Here is a 19989-nt window from a genome sequence, read left to right on the forward strand (position 1 = left end):
TACTTAACTCAAAAGCCAGATCGTCTCCTCAGGGAATGCATTTTAATTCCAAACTCATGTAATTCCAAGAGAAATTTAAAAAAAGAAAAATTTATTGAACATAGTTTAGATTCAGTTTCCTAGGATTTTTGAGGTTTTTGCAATAAAATTTAACTTTCAACTAAAAATTAAATATGCATGAAACAACTTAAATAAATGCTAAATTCAATGCCAGAATAATGAAAGAACTAAGCCCTGCAATCTTCAACTAAATAAAAATATTAACTTTAAACGTAAACCCAAGCAAGAATACACTCTAAATAAAAACACAAACTTTAACAATAAAAACACCCAAAAAAAATAATTAATTCCCTATAAAAGCTTTAAATGAGAAGACAAATTGAAATTAACAATAATAATTCTCAAACAAGAACTTACATGCGAGAGAGAGAGAGAGAGAGAGAGAGAGAGAGAGAGAGAGAGAGAGAGAGAGAGAGAGAGAGAGAGAGAGAGAGATTGATTTAAACAGAAATTTATCTAGTAAAAAGAAAGTTCTTAAATTAAGCAAACTATTTTTAAACAAAAATTAATCCAAACTTTGAATAAACTAAAAACTTAACAATAAAATTAATTTAAAAAAAATTGAGTTCAAAGAAATAGAGAGATGAGAGACTAAGGGGGAAGAGAGAAGAGAGAAAAGAGAGAGGGATAGTCGAAAATCTGAGAGAGGTTGAGAGTCTTCTGCTGTCCTGTGCACCGCCGCCTTCCGCTACTCCATTTCCCCAATAAACCCTCCTCCTCCATAAAATATCTTATTCCCCCTCTAATATTTTGCTCTAGCCGTGTCTCCTTTTGATATAGGCGCATAGGCCAATTTTTTGGTAGCCCAAGACTCCTTTTTTTTCTTAAGCACTGCACACGGCCCAGCGCAGCAACTTCACTTTTAAGCCTAATTTTGACCCAACAAACGTTTGAATTAGCAAAAGGCTATTTCACAATTAATTGTATATATATTAGTAAGCTTTCCAATGCCCACTTGAATCACACCAATCCGATGTCAGATGAAAGAGTTATGATTAAAATACCAAAATACATTCAAATAGTCTCCTAGCGAATTTCGGACTTGGATTGTTGCCAACTTTTCAATGCATGTCATGATTCATGTGCATGAAACCCATGTAGTCTTCTCACATGGCACTCTATTCTCTTTTATGTCTCCTTTAATTTCAAAAATTATCACATTGCATAGCATGGATTCTTCAAATTTTACACATGCACACGACTTCAAACAACTGTGTGCATGACTCGTCATTTGCAGACATGGGGCTCACGGTCCGATCTTCGATATTTGGCTTCATGCACATGACCTTGATTTGAATTCTATCTCAAGTACACGCACATACATTTTTAATCTTGGATTTAATGTCCAAAAATTATCCTGCAATAATAAGTTACCAAAAATTCGTAAATTATCGAGTAATGATCCAAATATTGTAATTCAAGCTCAATGTTAAATTATTGAACATAATTAAGCATTTAATTAAAAATATAATCATTAAAGCATGATTTTAAACACCTAATTATGTAACTTAGACTCGTAATCACACCCCTCCAACTAACGTTTTGCTAGTCTCTAACAAATAACGTGAATGAAATCCAGGGCGGCATCCATAAATACTAATTCCAACGAACATAAACGATTACACATACGATACAACCATACCGTTTCACATACAGGAGTATAACCAAATTTCACACAAGCTCATCATATATAATGCACGCAACTCCGAAGTAAGTCATTCATGCAAGTCTTATCGTTATGTGGTCGTTAAGAACAGTATACTCACATGAAGTTAACCAACAATACAATTTAGAGTTAATGTAGTCATATAAATTCGAGTATAAACAAGAGAAATCTTGAGGTATGTGTAATGTGTATGACTCGTTACACCTAGGATACCAGTGGAAACCTACAGATTGGTCGTTTTGACTCGAACTAACTGGTATACCCTAAAAGACACTCAAAAAAGATGGATTCACTTGTTATATGTGAAGAGGAGTGTTGTGATCAAACATCCCACATATTGTAAGGAACAAACACTAAATATATGGAGTGGACTAGTCTAAAAGGGATCCAACCTATTTACGAGGTGTTAGGTCCTTCACCCTAGCATCTTCTCACCTACTCGCCATCCAACCAAGACCACCCTAAACCAATTTATGAGGTGTTGTGTCCCTGACTTTGTGTGGTATTTATGTGGAGCAAGTATCCTTTCATTTCATGTGCATTTCTATTTTCCTTATTCTTTCTTCTGCTCATTCTTCAATTTTTGTCTTTTCTTGGTCAATTAGGACAATTATTACACTTCTTTTGTTGTCTTCATACCACTAATGTGAATTAAGCTCGTACAGTAGTCCATGAACTAAGTTTATCTCTAGGAGTGGTTCAACCTTCACATCTTGAGTAGGCTACAAGACCTAGGTTTCTATCTCCCCACTGGATGTCACCTCTATGCTAGCAAGTCAAAAATAAAGACTAGTGTACAAAGAGTATTTAGAAAAAAAAAAAAATGAAAATTGAGTTTCATGGACTCTGAGCTGACGTCAAAATTCAAAAGAATGATAAATGACTCAACAATACCTCATAAGGTTTCATAGTCGTCACGAGCGCTCTCTCAGTGCTCACAAGGAATCCTAAGTTCTACAAATCATGTGAACGTGTATTTTCAATCTCATGAGATACCATGTAAATACAAGAGTTTATACAGTCATATTAACACGAATGAACTACTAGTCAACCTACATAGAGTTACAATTCCTAGATTAGCCATATAAAGAGAAACTACATATAAATAACCCACTATACAACTTAAGTGTGTAACTCCTAGGTTATGTGCAAGTATGTAAAGGGTATCAGTCAGTGTTAATCATGACCTAATCGTCCATATTCAAAATTTTTTTTTCCAATGTAATTTATCTTCCACCCCCAACTAAAGTGGAACAATGTCCTCAATGTGAAAGCATAAGGGAAATAGAAAATATGTGCACGGGGGAAGTGGAGGAAACGTGAAATAAAAACTGAAACTAAGGAAAAATGTACCTGAAAATTAACTAAAAATAAAATAAGGTAAAACAAGATGAAAATAAAGGAAAGAAAAACATCACAGTTTGTTTGGCGGAGGCTCTGGAGGAATTTCATCTGATGGGTGCAGGTCCATAAAGTGAACCGGCGAGTCTCTAAATTTGAGTCGCCACAATGAATCAGTCTTGTTACCTATACAAAATTTAGCCTTAAATAAATCAATATGTTCTAAGGTACCAGACAAAATATGTGCAGACTGTCTTCCTTGTTTTAACAAGAAAGGATCTTTATTTAGTATATTTTCCAGGAAAGTCACTTCTTAAAGAATCGGTCTTTGAGGCAAAGTTGTCAGAGTAGTTACCTTTGGTTCTTTAGAAGCATCAACATTAAAAATTTTACTTGGTTCTTTGTAAATTAAACTCTCACAAATCTGCTCACCCTCTTTATCGGGTGTACCCATCACCTTACCACTGCGGGGATTTACTTCAGCATTGCGTTCCTTGACATTTAGTCCAATGGGGAATGATGGTTCCACGACTATCAATATCTAAGGGTAAGGTACCACAGATTGGTACTTCTTACTGGTCTCGCTCTCCACGTTAACTGACTTCTTCAATTCTAGGCTTGTTTCCTCTGATTTTTCTTTGACATCATCTATCTCAGTTGTAACTTCAGGTGTCAGGACAACTATTGGTTTGTCAATGAGTATCTCAGTTTGGAGAACTTCTTTTCCACTTCTTGAAGTAATAGTAGACTCTGCTGTCTCAAGAGAAACATTATATATTTGTTACTGTTGGTGCTGGTATTCTTGAGGATTAGGCTGAGGTTCTACTAGAAATTCCCCTTTTCCTAAGATATTCAACTGCGTGCTCATCTCATTAATGGTGTCCCGCAATTCATTTATGGTCTGAGTGTACTAATTGTTAGTTTTGACTTGAATTTGCATGAACTGCTAAAACATCCTTAAGACACTTCTCTGGTGGAGTAGGTGCTACATTAGATACAAATTCTGAAGGTGCATAGCTTTGAGAGATCTATTGTGGCTGATACTGAGGTTGAAGGGCAGCCTGACGATATGAAGACTGATAAGGGGGTGCATAGGACTGGGAAAGTTGATTCCAAAGTTACTCTGTACTATTTTCCTTTTCCATCTCCATAGCCTCCACTCTTCTGGTGAGTTCAGCCAGACGTGCTTGAACACAAAAATCATCTTTCAGTTCATTCCACTCTCCACCATGTATTGCTCTTAATGGTTGAGCTGCAATCAATCTTCTGTCAATCCTAGTGTTCCACTGCTGAGCATAATCAGCTAAATGATCTAGAAAATCTAATGCTTCATTAGGTTCTTTGTCGAAGAAATATCCTGAACACATAGTATGAACGAACTGCTTCAATTCAGGGGTCAACGCAGTGTAGAAATAGTTGACCAGACGCCATGATTCAAATCCATGGTGAGGACACATGTTAACCAGACCTCTAAATCTCTCCCAACTTTCATGAAATGTCTTATCAACTCCTTGCATGAATTGACTGGTCCGTTCCTACAAAAATTGAGTTCTCTGTAAGGTAAAAAATTTATGCAGAAATTCGTTTTGCATATCAACCCAACTAGAGATAGAATTAGGCCTAAGAGAATTAAACCACGTCTTAGCCTTGTATTTCAATAAAAAAGGAAATGAACGCAATCTAATTGCCTGATTAGTAGCAGCCCCATCTATGAATGTAACACATACGAGCTCAAAATCAGTTAAATGTTGATACGAATTTTCACACTTCATCCCATAAAATTGAGGTATCATAGATATTATTCCAGACTTAATGTTAAAGTTCCGTATATTCTTAGGAAATATGATGCAAGATGGTTATGTGGTTCGTGTGGGCTGCACGCCAAAAACTTGATTCACTCTAAAAATGAGCAAATCGAAAGCTATCCCAAGTATAGGAGTTCAGTCGTGTAATACTTAGTTCAAAGGTCAGACCATCTCCTCAGGGAATGCATTTTAATTTTAAACTTGTGTAATTCCAAGAGAAATTAAGAAAAGAAAAATTTACTACAAATAGTTTAGATTCCGTTTCCTAGGATTTTTGAGGTTTTTGCAATAGAATTTAAATTCTAACTAAAAATTAAATATGCATGAAATAACTTAAATAAATACCAGATTCAATGCTAGAATAATGAAAGAACTAAGCCCTGCAATCATTCAACTAAATAAAAATATTAACTTTAAATGTAAACTCAAGCAAAAATACACTCTAAATAAAAACACCAACTTTAACAATAAAACACCCAAAGAAAATAATTAAATCCCTATAAAAGCTTTAAATAAGAAGAAAAATTGAAATTCACAATAATAATGCTCAAATAAGAACTTAAATGCAAGAGAGAGAGAGAGAGAGAGAGAGAGAGAGAGAGATTTAAACATAAATTTATTTAATAAAAAGAAAGTTCTTAAATTAAACAAACTATTTTTAAACAAAAATTAATCCAAACTTTGAATAAACCAAAAACTTAACAATAAAATTAATTTTAAAAAAATTGAGTTCAAAAAAAGAGAGAGATGAGAGAGTAAGGGAGAAGAGAGAAGAGAGAAGAGAGAGAGAGAGATAGTCGAAAATCTAAGAAAGGTCGAGAGGCTTCAGCTGTCCTGTGCACCACCGCCTCTTGCTACTCCCTTTCCCCAATAAACCGTCATCCTTCATAAAATATCTTATTCCCCCTCTAATATTTTGCTCTATCCATGTATCCTCCTGAGATAGGCGCATGGGCCAAGACTCCTTATTTTTCCTTAAGCACTGCACACGGCCCAGCGTAGCAACTTCACTTTCAAACCTAATTTTGACCCAGTAAACGTTTGAATTAGTAAAAGGCTATTTCACAATGAATTGTAGATATCTTAGTAAGCTTTCCAATTCCACTTGAATCACACCAATCTGATGTCATATGAAAGAGGTTTGATTAAAATACCAAAATATGTTTAGGCTGTCTCCTAGCGAATTTCGAACTTGGGTTGTTGCCCACTTTTCATTGCATGACACGGATTCATGTGCATGAAACCCACATAGTCTTCTCACACGGCACCCAGTTCTCTTTTATGTCTCCTTTAATTTAAAAAAATTATCATATTGCATAGCACAGATTCTTCAATTTTTACATATGCACACAACTTCAAACAACTGTGTGCATGGCTTGTCATTTGCAAGCATGTGGCTCACGATTTGGTCTTCAATATTTGGCTTCATGCACATTGTAATGACTCAAGAATTTAAATAATTAGAAAATATGATAAATGAAATGGATTAATGGATAATGAGGGGAAAAGGAAAGAAATTAGAAGGAAAAGTAGGTCTCGTCGACGAATGTCATGTATTCGTTAACGAGTGTCCTTCTAAGATCGTCAACAAATTTTGTTTCTCGGCAATGAAGAAATCCCGAGAGAGAATTTTGGAACCCTGAATTTCGTCGACGAAGGTATCTTCTCATCAAAGAAGACTCTACAGTGCCTCGTCAACGAATCGACGTGTCTTGTCAACGAAGCCTTGCCTATAAATTGAATTTCTTTCATTTTTCAGTGTGAAAACTTAGCAATTTCTCCTCTCTCGGTTTAAAAATGACCTCCCAGCCTTCTCTCTTTGATATCGGGTCGATCTTGACTCAGTTTGACCATCCAAAACCGCCAGAAGGTTCATGGGATCATTCTCTTCAAGGCTGTAGGAACTGATTGTTGGGTTGCAAGGTTTGGGAAACATCCCAAAATCAGGGTAAGTTAGTTATTTTTGGATTTTCTTAAGGAATGTTGTTATTTAGAGTCTAGGAAGTAGTAAATAAGCATTTTTCTTAAGATTTGAGTTAATTGGAATTTATTTAATTAAGTTAGGATTTTTGGATTCAGGGTCCAGGTGAACGCTGTGTGGATATCAGTTCGGGGATCCTACAGGTGTAGTCGAAAGTCAGGTAAGGGGAAAATTTATATATTAAATCATGTTTTTCATATTAAAATGAATTATATGCTATTTATGTATATATGTTTATATGTGGGTTTAAAATGCCAGCCACGAAATTTATGTTTTTTGAGCTTAGGATTGTTTATAGAGTTATGTATATGTGAAAATAAATGAATGAAAGTGAGAAGGTATTTTTCTAAGGACGTAAGTAAGGAATGAAATGTATTTTCAGTATATCAATGTTAATTATGGGTTGACTTATTTTGTAAGAAATGTATATGAAATTTTACTACTAAAACTGTGTGGCCTGAGATTATGTGCAAATATATGTTAGATATACGAGATGCAGGTTAAGTAAGTAAATCTTATGAATAAAATATGATATGGAAAATGTTGCTTGTGTATGTTAAATGCAACCATGTAAATGTAAGACAGCTAAAAGATAGACATGTTAGCATATTCTAGCGCATTTCTATGTGGACTAACTGTAGCAGATTCTAGCGCATTTTTATGTGGAAACTAACTGATGATGGTTAAAGACTAGTTGTAGTACGAAGTAATGAAATGAAATGTTATGTAATGAAACGATGATGAAATGGCAATGAGATGAAATGACAAATGTGAACGATGTAAATGTGAAAAAGTCAATTAAAGTGAAACAAAATGCAAAGTTAAGTTATGAATATGAATGAATGTGTATGAATGTATAATGATAGAAAAGAATGATGTATTATGATATTAGAAATATGCATGTACGTAGAACATGTTACGTTTGGGCAAGGCGAACTCTTCGCCTGAGGGCTTGCTAAGAAAGGCGAGTGCACTAGTAGTTTCAGATGTGACAGTAGCTACATAACGTACTAAGGCAGAGAGAACTTACTTGTATGGGAGGGTAGATTTCCCTATCCTTAGGGCCTTTGCCGGTAAACTATTGTTAAATGTGTGAGTACGAGATTAATCTAACACTTGAGGGCTTACTGAGTAAGGTAGTGCCTTGGTATGCTTTAATTGTGACCTTAGGGTTACCTATGTATCAGAGTAAAGGGGTGCTACTTATATGGGCGGGTAATCACCCCTATCCTTAAGTAATCATATGGGTTAAATATTTGCATGTGATTGTGTAGGTTCAGAAAACAATTTCAATGCTATGTAAGGATTTACAAATGTATTTTAAAATGATAACTATATACCTCATGTTGGCCATACGCTATTTTAATATGTATACTTCTTCCCTTACTGAGATGTGTCTCACCCGAATATGAATGTTTCTTTTTCAAGACATCCTCGAGATCAGGCATAGGGAGCTCAAGGGTATTTAGCATTTTTGAGGTTTATAAAAACAAGGTATATGTTGATAATATTTTGGAAATGGAAATGGTTACGCTTTGTCTTTATGTTTTAAGTCTGTGGAGAAAATAATGTTGTGAACATACTGGAATGTTATGGAGTATGTATTTATGGAAATGCAGGTGATGGATGGTTGTTTTTTTTTTTTTTGGATTTATAAATAGAAAATAGAAAATTCTGGTATATTATGGTTTTATGGTATTATGTTATATGAAGATTATGATTATGTCTTCCGCTGTGTATGTATGGAATTGTGGAATGTCAGGATTTTATTAGGTATAACGCACCGGACCTAGGTTTATGGGTTCAGGGCGTTACACACATGACCTTGATTTGAACTCTATCTCATGTACATGCACGTATATTTTTAATCTTGGCTTTAATGTCCAAAAATTATCCTGCAATAATAAGTTATCAAAAATTCATAAATTTTCGAGTAATGATCCAAATATTGCAATTCGAGCTCAATGTTAAATTATTGAACATAATTAAGCGTTTAATTAAAAATATAATCTTTAATGCATGATTTTAAACACTCAATTACGCAATTTAGACTCATAATCAAGGTATGTTAAGGAATTAACTATTGAGGCCAAATCTTCTTTTTCTTATATAAGGTACATTAAAGAATTAACTTTGAGAAAAATTTTCATCTTTTTTTTTTTTTTTATTGTCCCTGGAGGTGGTACGTCAAGGGAATTAGCCCTTGAGGCCAAATCTTTGTTTTCTTAGAAGTGGTACATCAAGAAATTAGCTCCTAAAACCAAATCTTTGTTTTCTTAGAAGAGGATATCAGGAAATTAGCTCTTGAGACCAAATATTTGTCTTCCTTAGAAGAGGCACCTCAAGGAATTAGTCCCTGAAACTGAATCTTTGTTTTCCTTGAAAAAGTACATCAAGGAATCAGTCCCTAAGACCAACTATTTGTTTCCCCCAATTTAAGACCAAGTTCCTTGTTTGTCATAGAAGGGATATGTTAGAGTTACTATTCTCTGAGATCCTAGTCTTCTATGTAGTTTGAGATCTTTTTGGTCATTCTGACATTCAATCAAAATGATATCTCTATCTTCTTAATATCTTTATTCAGATATGTTGACTAAAGAGAGGCAGCTATCATTTTTTTACTAAACAATAGAAAATCTAAGCCTAAAACATCACACCAAAAATCGAGGAAGGTAAAACTCTGGTCTTCCTTATCTCCCTTTCACTTTGTCTGTAGAGACCCCAAAAAATAATAACAATGAAAATAATAAAGGAAAAAGGAAAAGGGAAAGGGAAAGGAAAGAGAAAGAAAAGAAGGGAAAAAGAAATTTAAAAAGGGCATCAATAGGGACTCGTCGACGAACTCGTTTTCTTCATCGACGAACATCCTTCTTGGTATCGTCGATGAGTACACATGTCTCGTCAACAAGGAATTACCAAGAGCAAGGAAAATTTAGGTTTTTAAACGCTTCATTGACAAACCCGATGTTCTTGTCGACGAACCTTTTAGACTCGTCGACGAACGCCAGCCTATAAATAGGCCCTGGATCCATTTTAACATGAAATTCTCTCTTCTCTCTCACTCTCTCTCTAAAACTACGACTCCTTCCCCTTCTCTCTTTGATTTTGGCCCGAATTTAGCAAGATTCTACGATCGGAAACCACCACGGGGTTCTTGAGGCGATTCTCTTCAAGTTAACCGGAGCAGAAACTTGATTTGGAGTTCTTAGGCACCACTCCAAAATTAGGGTAAGTAGGATATTTTTAATATTAAATTTATTATTAGGAGTGTGTGGGTCTAGGAGATGTTAAATGATAAATATTTTGGGGTTGAACTGATAAAGTTAGGATTTTTGGAATACAGGGTTCCATTTTCCGTTTGTTTTAGGCAGAACTTCGAGGATCGGGTAAGGGGAATAGATTATACCAGGCTTTTTATTAAATTTGAACCGATTATTTTCGAGTAAATGAGCTATATATATAGTACGATTTTTCTGAACGGATTAGGCATTTAAAAGTCATTGGTTTTGATCATAATTCATATTTGGGAAAAACCATGTGGCATGAAAATAATCCTTCATAATTAATTGGTGTTAGATACTGTTTGGTTGTGGATACTGTCTGGTTGTGAATACTGCTTGGTTGTGAACACTGTTTGGTGGAGAATATTGTTCAGTTGTGAATTGTAATGACCCAAAAAATTCATGCCATTTTTTTCATAAATACTATAAAATTATATTACTCTAATACCCCTTATAAAATCTACTATAATGTCTCGATCCTAGAGTGGACACTGAGAATTCCTGTTCATAGAAACAAAACACTTAAGCAACGAAAAACATAAATCACATCACTATAATTACAATACCAAAGTTTCAATTATTTACAAACATACATACACATCTCTCCAAAATCATCCACCAGATCCCCTTGGAATTTTTCAAAATAAATCTCCCAAAATCACTTACCCTATAGACAGGGCAGTACAAAGGTCTCCTTTATCTCCAAGCCTGTTCTGCTCATCTAATTGGCTGAAATGTTTATAAGTACTGGGATTAGACAACTCTCAGTAAGACAAAATATGTTATTACTAGTGTGTGGCAAATGAGTCTACGTGAGCAATATATTTATTAATCAGGCTGTAACTGAGATAACATATAAAGATAAGATACATCATAACTTATACTTATGTCACTTTAAGTACAAGTTTTTATTATCTTTCTACTTAATTATACTTTCAGCTACTATATATATATATACTTTCTGTTTTCTGAAAATCTATATACATATATATAATTGTGAAAACTTCCTTAGATAGATAACTGTTTATCATGATTTAACCCCTTATGACAGGGTTGTGCGGCCCGTGGGCTGGACTTAACATTGGCTGGCCTACCAGGATAGGTCAACTGAAAACCTCTGCCGTTAGATTGGCCGCCTCAACCTGGACTACCAGGGAGTCTTCGTCTCCCCCAAGGCACAATCGACTACTCACAAATTCCACACTCTATTTGAGATGTGTGGTTGCACTCTGAACTATAATAGCTATAGTATCGTGTTTTGTAATCTGATCTGGTCCATTAGGGTCTGATACTATATAATATTGTTATATATATTACTATTTTACCATTATTCTGAAATAAAGTGTGTTAACCATAACACTGTAATAAACTGATCTATAATAACTGTAATATTTGTATGTTATGGTTTTGAAATCTGAATATCATGGTACTGTGAAAACTGAATATCATAATTCTGTATAACCGTATAAACTATAATTTTGTAAAACACTGTATAGCCATAGCTCTGTAAATAAAACTGTATAATTTGTATATCATGATTCTGTAAATCCGTATAAAAATTCTATAATATACAAGTATTTCTCATGCCACACTATAATTAAAAATCATTAAATATAATCTATAAAATTGTATAATTTCTTACTCCGAATTATTCAAAATCTTACTCTGGAAACCCATAATCATATACTATATTTTATTGGTAAAAATCTCTAATTTAACTGGCACAACATATTTCCCTTACCTAACTGGTTGGGAGGTCTGACTCTAACTCTATCCTCACGCCCACAGCGTATCAAGCTCAGAATCCTGACATAATGTATATTTCCTAATTCAATCAACCCGAACTCAGAATAATAACTATATTCGCATTTTCCCCAAGCTCACATATCTCATTTTATCCATGAAATTCTAAACCATTAACTATTTATCATCTTTACTTGAGTTCTTAAGGAAACACCCGTAGGGATCCTCAACCCATGTCTACAGTGTTTAGAACTTCAAACCTTGAAGTCACATCAACCCTAGTTTAATCAACTCAAACTCTAGCATATTAACATCTAATACATTTCTTGGGCCTAGAAATACCTAATAACCATGAAAACCTTAAAATAACCCACTTACGATGATTTTGGGATGATGCCTAAGAAACTCAAATCAACAATCTGCTCTAGCTATCTTACAGAGAATCACCCTGGGATCATCGTGGTTACTTTTGATCGTCAAAACAGGGTATAACAGATTTGAATCTGAAAAGAGAAGGTAGGAAGGCCAAACTTAGAGAGAGAAAATGAGAGAGAGAGAGAGAGAGAGAGAGAGAGAGAGAGAGAGAGAGGGGATTTTCCCTCGCCAAAAATGTGATTTTTGGCTATATATAGGTAGCTATCCACGTGGCTTTGTTGATAAGACACGTGTACTCGTCAACGAGTCGAAGAAAGGTGTTTGTCAACGAAGATAATGACTTCGTCAACGAACCCTTAATGGCCTGATTTTCCTGCTCTCGACATCTTCTTGTCGACGAGGCAAGTGTACTTCATCGACGAGATCTAGAAGGACGTTCGTCAATGAGAACCCTGGGTTCGTCAATGAATTCCTACTGACGCTCCTTAATATAACTCCTTTTTCCTTCTTTTCTTTTCCTTTATTATTTCATTGTTATTATTTTCCCAAGTCTCTACATGAATACTTCCTATTTGGGTGAACACAGTCTGTTGTGAGTGTAATCGTGCAGTGAAATACGTAACTCCCCTACATGAGCCATGTACAGTGAAGTATGCAGCAGTCCTATGTGGGCCACATACTGGGTACTACGCAGTAGTCCTATGTGGGCCACGTACTAAGATAGTATGTTGTAGTCCTATGTGGGCCATGTACAGTGATAGTACGTTGTAGTCCTATATAGGCCACGTACTGGGTAGTACGCAGTAGTCTTATATGGGCCATATACTGGGTTGTACGCAGAAGCCCTATGTGGGCCACGTATTGTGAGGTATGCAGTTGCCTTGAGTGGGCCACGTACTGAGATCAATGGAATGTATTGTAATTCTGTGTGGTTGTGTGGTGATGTATGTGAACACGTGCATTTTTGGAATATGATTGATCTTGGAATATGTGTGAATACTAATTTGTGACTTTTGGTGTATGAATATTTATGGTAAAGTAAATCTCTCCGCCCGAGGGCTTACTGTGAAAGGTGAGTGCCTTAATCGGTATCAGTTATAGCCACACCTAAATCAAAGGGTACAGTTACAAACGGTATCAGAGCAGAGGGAAGGTACATGTATGAGAGTGTAATCTTCCCAATCCTCGGGAACTTTCGTTATAAATATTGATTTTGTTTGTGTGACTACAATTTGAATGTGCCTTGCCAGTTGTTGTTGACTAATTAATGAGTTTATTTTGTGTGTGTGTATATATATATATATATTAAAACTCTTCTGCCACACACTGTTATAGTTTATTTTCTTCCTTATTGAGAGGTGTCTTGCCCCAGCGAATCATTATCTTTTTAGGTCTTTCAAGTGATCGAGCTTAGAAAGCTCAGAGGGCAAGGTTAGTTTCTTTTGGAAAGTTTGGGTGGTTGTGAGAACAGATATATGTTAAGTTTATATTTTTGATATTTTTCTAGTGATGTAATATGGAGAATTTGTTATACTCTTTTTTAGGGTTGTATAAATTAGAACTCTGGTATTTTATTTCAGGTTATTTAATTATTTCGTTGCGTGAATGGTATCAGAAACGGTGAATGGTCTCATCACTCCCTGGGCCCCACTTGGTGGGTTCGTGGCGTGACATTGTCAATTTGGGATATTCCTACTCATTTCTAGCCAAATTTACGTTCTAGGTGATCTAGAATGATTAAAAATCATTAGGAATAGTCTAGAGAAATTCGAGCTTTTGCATGAAAATCAAGAAAATCCATATCTTTTTTATTTTTCTCCTTTACTATAATTTCCCACCCTTCTTAGATTTTTTAGATTTTGTGGTTATTTGTCTTAGGCATCATTTGTGTTGTTTTTCATTTTTCTAAAATTTTTTAAAAAAAAGTTAAAATAATTAACCAAATAATGTTGATTGTGCATAACCACACACACCTGCGAATGGTTGATCATGCATGCACCTGTGGGTGAACACACACAATAGTTGTCTCAACCTTAGGCCTAGTCAATTAGTTGCCCGAGTCTAGTAGAATGGTTTGTGACCTTGAAAGTCGCATGTGTTTTTTTATACTTTTTCTCACCATTTGCCATGTATCCCATGTTCCCTAACTTTTTCCCCACATTTCCTTAACCTCGACTAAACTTCCTATTCTCACACATGTTTTTGAATTTTCTTGTATTTTGAAAATTTTCTCTCTCCTATCTCTTGATTCTCTTTTATTTTTATAAAAACCCTCGAGGGGAGGCTTAAGAATGCACATACAATAGGTAAGGAAACTTGGAGGATGTGTAGCTTTGCTTTTTTTTTTTTTTTTTTTTTTCTCTTTCTTGATTTCTTATCTCTCTCTCTCTCTTCCCACTAATCTACAGTAAAACTATTCTCTCATGCCAATCTCTCCCTTTTTACCATTTTATTTTCATGAATGTATAAACATGTATTTATAAATGTGTCTAAGTGTGTTTTCACGCATGCATGTATGTAATTTGCATGCATATGCGCTCGTAAGTATATGAATTCTTGTGTAAATATGTCTCCATGTATATATAAGTGAGTTTATGCATGAAAAGCATGTAATGTAGGAATATATATATATATATATATATGTGTGTGTGTGTGTGTGTGTGTGTGTGTGTATAGATATGTGTAAATACATAAGCATGCATAAATATGATTCCATGAGTGTTGCATGTAAGTAGATGTGTTCAAGTATAAAGCATGTTTATAGGAGTCTTTATGTAGATACGTTCAAATATACATGTATATAGATTTCCATATGTACATATGATTTCATGTAGATAGCATGTAAATAGGTGTATTTAAGATATGAACATATACATACACATATTGTATGAATTTATGCATGTGTATATATGATTTTATATAGATTGCATATATATAGGTGTGTTTTAAATATGAATTTTCGTATGTACATGTCTTTCCGTGAAGAAGTTTAAATATGTGTATATGGGATTTCAAATAGTTAGTACATATCTGTGTATTTTAAGTATGGACTTGTGCATTTTGTATGTGTGAACAATTAGTGGGGTAATTTTTTTTTTTTTGTCTTTAGTTAAAAATTCAATATATATATATATATATATATATATATATATATATATATTCTAAAAATGAAATTATCCTTTTGATTTTCTCAAAATCTTGGTATTCCCATCCTCAAGGATTATTTTCAAAAAAAAAGTTTTAAAAGAAACTAAACTAAAAAAGTGTGTGTGTGTTTTTTTTTCCATAAAAAACAATCCTTTTTGGTTTCTCAAAATTTCAAAAGATTATTTCCAAAAGAAATAAGAAAAATATTTTCAGAACTACATAAAACATAAGACTATTTTTGGAAGCTTATTAAAAAGTAAATTCAATCAAAACAAAAATAAAAAAAATAAATTTATTTTCAAACAAATAAAAAATTCAAAAAAAATTATTTTCTAAAAAAAAGGAGACACACGCACGTGCAAACGTGCGCGCGCGCGCACACACACAATTGCAATAACCATTCTAAGAATGGGTGTAGTTAGGTATGTTGATTGGTTAAACATATTGAGATGGCAAACTATTTATCTTCCCTACACACAACTACAAACCGTTCTAGGAACGGGTGTCATTAGGGATGCTAATTAGTTAAAGAGCATTGAGATAGTTAATTAATCACCTTCCTTACACACAAACACACTCTCGAACTCAAAAATTTCAAAATTTCAAATTTATATATATATATATATATATATATATTATTTTTTAAACCTTTTTTTTTAAATAAAAAACAAAGTGGGAACTCCAAGTTTTGTGTAATTAAATAAAATATAGGCAAATACTCAAACATTTGACCACCCCAAGATGGTCAGTCAACTGACTTTGGTAGAAGGGTTCCCTAGTCGACTAGACCTCGAGGGTAGTGCATTCCCCTCTTTTTTCTTCATCTTTTGGAATTGTAATGCAAACAATGTTTACTCGTTGGCACCTCAACTTAGGAAAAACTAGTGTCAACACCTACTTTTGTGAGGCAAGACTTGCATTGGAGGGTACCTCATACTTCTGAGGTGGGTGAGGATAGAATCCTAAATTTACCATTTTTGGGTCACTCTCATCACCTTGCTCCAAAATGTGCATAAATTAATCACATCAACATTTGATTTAGAATGGGGAGGGGTGACCTATGTCCTACAATTTCAACCCTTAAACAACATATACATAAGAAATGCTTTAAATTGAGAATTGTATCAACCAAACGTAAACAATATAAATATGTGACACTAGAATTTTGAAAAGATGTATAACTTGTTCCAAAATTCAATCTCAGTGGTTCTCTTGCAAAGAAATCAAGTCATATGTTGTAAATAAGTGAGCTCAATCATTCAAGAATATAAGTTCTAAGTTAACATAACAATATTCCCACAATTGACAAGAATAAGTGTAAAAATATTGAAAATTTTAAGGGTTCAGGGTGACTTCAGTAGCCTAGACTTTAGGGTTAGTCGTCTGAAGAATCTAGAAGCAAAATTCTAAATGGATAGTAACAGGTTAGGCTCCTGAACCAAAGACCTCGGTCACCTGATGAATTTTAATATAGAATTCTTAGGAGGCAGTAGCAGATTAGTTGACTGAACTAACGGGGTCACTCTCCTGAACTCCTACGAGTTTGAATAAAATTGCAGGGATTTAAGGTTGTTTCTCAACTAAGGCTTATGGAGCTTTAAACAAGGGTTCCTAATTAGTTAAAGGCATAGTAAAGAGCAATCTTACTGTGGGAAATCGTTGGAAGACTTAATATAATTCACCACGAACTTAGATCACACTGTAAGTATTCTTGGAACAAGCTTTAGCTTGGAAAGTAAACTGCTGAATGTGTAAGAAAGTAACGTGGGTGAGGGAAGAGATGGTGACAGAAATGTTGGATAGTTAGTGGTCTCTCACCACCTGATCTCCGAAGAGAACGCATAGCCTCTCACTACACAATCACAAAGGATTGGACAAAGCTAAACAAGCTTCAACAAAAGGAAATTCCTTTGATATTCTGTATTCCAACTTACCTAAATTTCAATTCTTACAATGAAGATATATATGTAAGCTAACATGGGGAAAGGGAAGACAAAGCCATAACTAGCTAAGCTAGCATGGGGGACAAAGACTAACAATTCCTATACAAGCATGGGAGACAGAAAAATAAATACAACACAAAATACAAACATATTAACTTCTAACACAACTTACTATACTCTTACAAGTTACTAAACACAAACATTCGCAAGCTTGGTTGTCTTGCAATTTTTACATATTAAATAAAAGTCAAAAGGGAGGCCCAATGGAGCCATGTGGGATCGAATGAAACCATGTGGGGCCTACATAGGTCTTGAACTCGAACTTGCAACCTCATATCAACTTGGGTCTTCTTGTGCTGAAAATCTTCAAAATTCTCCATGTGTTTCGACAAGAATTACCAACCAATATGGACATCCAAAGGCCATCCACATGTCACCATGTCGATGAAAGATAGGGGTAAGGGTTGTTGATCCCCATCATCTCTCCGAAGCCCAAAAATTCTTCTCTAAAGAATGAGAAGTGAAGTACTAGGAATACATTTTCGGGTTGAGACGAAGGAGGTCTTCTTTCAGAATCCAGCTACCCTCGAAAAGTGGTTTACCTTTCCACTTGAAAAAGAACTTTTGGTATGAACTAGCTCATGTGAACGTTGTCTTGTCATCGAAGATTTCTTCAATTTCATCACAGTTCTTGGGTAAAGATGGAGGCAAAGGAAAGTTCTGGGTTTCAGTTTATGATGTGTGGAGAACAAAGTGGGATCACCTACAAGGTTAGAATTGGAGGGCTCCACAAAAGAAGATACTTCAAGAAATGGGGTTAGATCCTCAACATTAAACACATTACTTATGCCAAACTCAATAGGAATAACAAGCATGTAAGAATTGGAACTTATTTTCTTTAAAATTTTGAAATGACCCATCTTCTTAGCATGTAACTTTCTTACCTTTCCTACAAGAATCTGCTCAGGATGAATACAGACCATAACCATATCGCCCTTTGAAAATTCTTGTAACCTACGATGTATGTCAGCACTAGATTTATAATGCTCATTGTTTAGGTTAATCTTCATTCTTACTTTAGAGTATAGGTCAGGTATGTGATTAGAAAAAGTATCAGCTTGTTCACTCACTCTAACTTGTGGAGGTAATGGGACAAGATCTATTAGCTTCCTAGATTGATAACCGGTGACAACCTAAAATGGTCTAAGGACTGTGGTTCTATTCACTGAGCTATTGAATGCAAATTCAGCCATCGAAAGACACAAATCCCATGAACCTATGTTATCACCTACAAGGCACCTTAATAGGTCACCTAAACTCCTATTAATAACCTCGGTTTGCCCATCGATTTGGGGATGGTAAGCACTAGAAAATTGAAGTTTAGTACCTAACACTACCCACAAGGTTTTCTAGAAGTAACTTACAAACTTTACGTCTCGATCAGAAACAATGGTCTTAGGAAGACCATGCAGTCTCACAATTTCTCTAAAAAAGATGGATGCAATTTTTGAAGCATCATGTGTTTTGTTACATGTAATAAAATGAGACATTTTGGAAAATCTATCCATGACAAAAAACATGAAATCATTCTTTCTAGAAGTCCTAGGGAGTCCTAAAACAAAATCCATGCTAATATCCTGCCAAGGGGTATAGGAAATAGGTAAAGGAGTGTATAGTTCATTATTCTACTTCCTACCATTTGTGGTTTGGCATTGTTGACTTTTGAGTCTGATCCCGTTTTGATAATAACAAACCACTTGTATCTTATGTGTGCATTTAGTGTTTGAGCGAGTTTATAACTTAACACACACATAAGGGAAAGGTAAAATGGAAGCCAGGAGGGACTTAAAGCTTATACAGTATGGCGAATTCCATAGAGATTTCAAGAGCAAAGAAGATGAAGACATATTGTATTTGAATTGTAATCCATTTAGTATGAATCGTATTTGCATGTCATGCATGATATGCTTAAAACTCAATGGACCATAGATTGACCTTAGGGAACAAATATTTTCATGAAAAACCCTTTTCTTAAAAGTCTAAAATCATACAAAGGTTTTAAAATATTTATGGAGCTCAAAAGTGGGCTAAAATTGTGTTTTTCATTAAGCCCAGTCAAAAGACCATACACTTGGCCAGAATCTTAATTTTGCAAAAGCCCCAGTCAACCGGCCCCTTGAAAGCATGTTTGTCCCAGTCGACCGACAAGACCTTTATGCCAAGTTTTGAATAGCCCCGACTGACCAGACCACCTGGCAAAAATTCTCCAAAATGTAAAGGCCCAGTCGACCGACAAGACCTTTAGGCCAAGTTTTGAATAGCCCTGACCGACCAGACCACCTGGCGAAAATTCTCCAAAATGTAAAGGCCCAGTCATCCAACCAGACTTTTAGGCCAGAATTTTATAGCCCAGCTGACCGGCCTTTTAATGCTCATTAAAGCACAATCCACCAGCCTTCAAAGCCCAGTTGACCGGATCATATGGCCGGCATGCCAAAGCTCGCAGATTTGGAAATCCCCTTAGGGTCAGTCGACCAAACCATGTCCCAATCGACCAGACCTCTCGGGTTCAGGCTATTTTGAACTTCAAACAGTCGAAAATTTTGTAGTTAAAATAATATTTTACTCGCTAACGGTGGTAAAACGG

This window comes from Malania oleifera, chromosome 4, assembly GCF_029873635.1.
Source record: "Malania oleifera isolate guangnan ecotype guangnan chromosome 4, ASM2987363v1, whole genome shotgun sequence".
In the NCBI taxonomy this organism is placed as follows: domain Eukaryota; kingdom Viridiplantae; phylum Streptophyta; class Magnoliopsida; order Santalales; family Ximeniaceae; genus Malania; species Malania oleifera.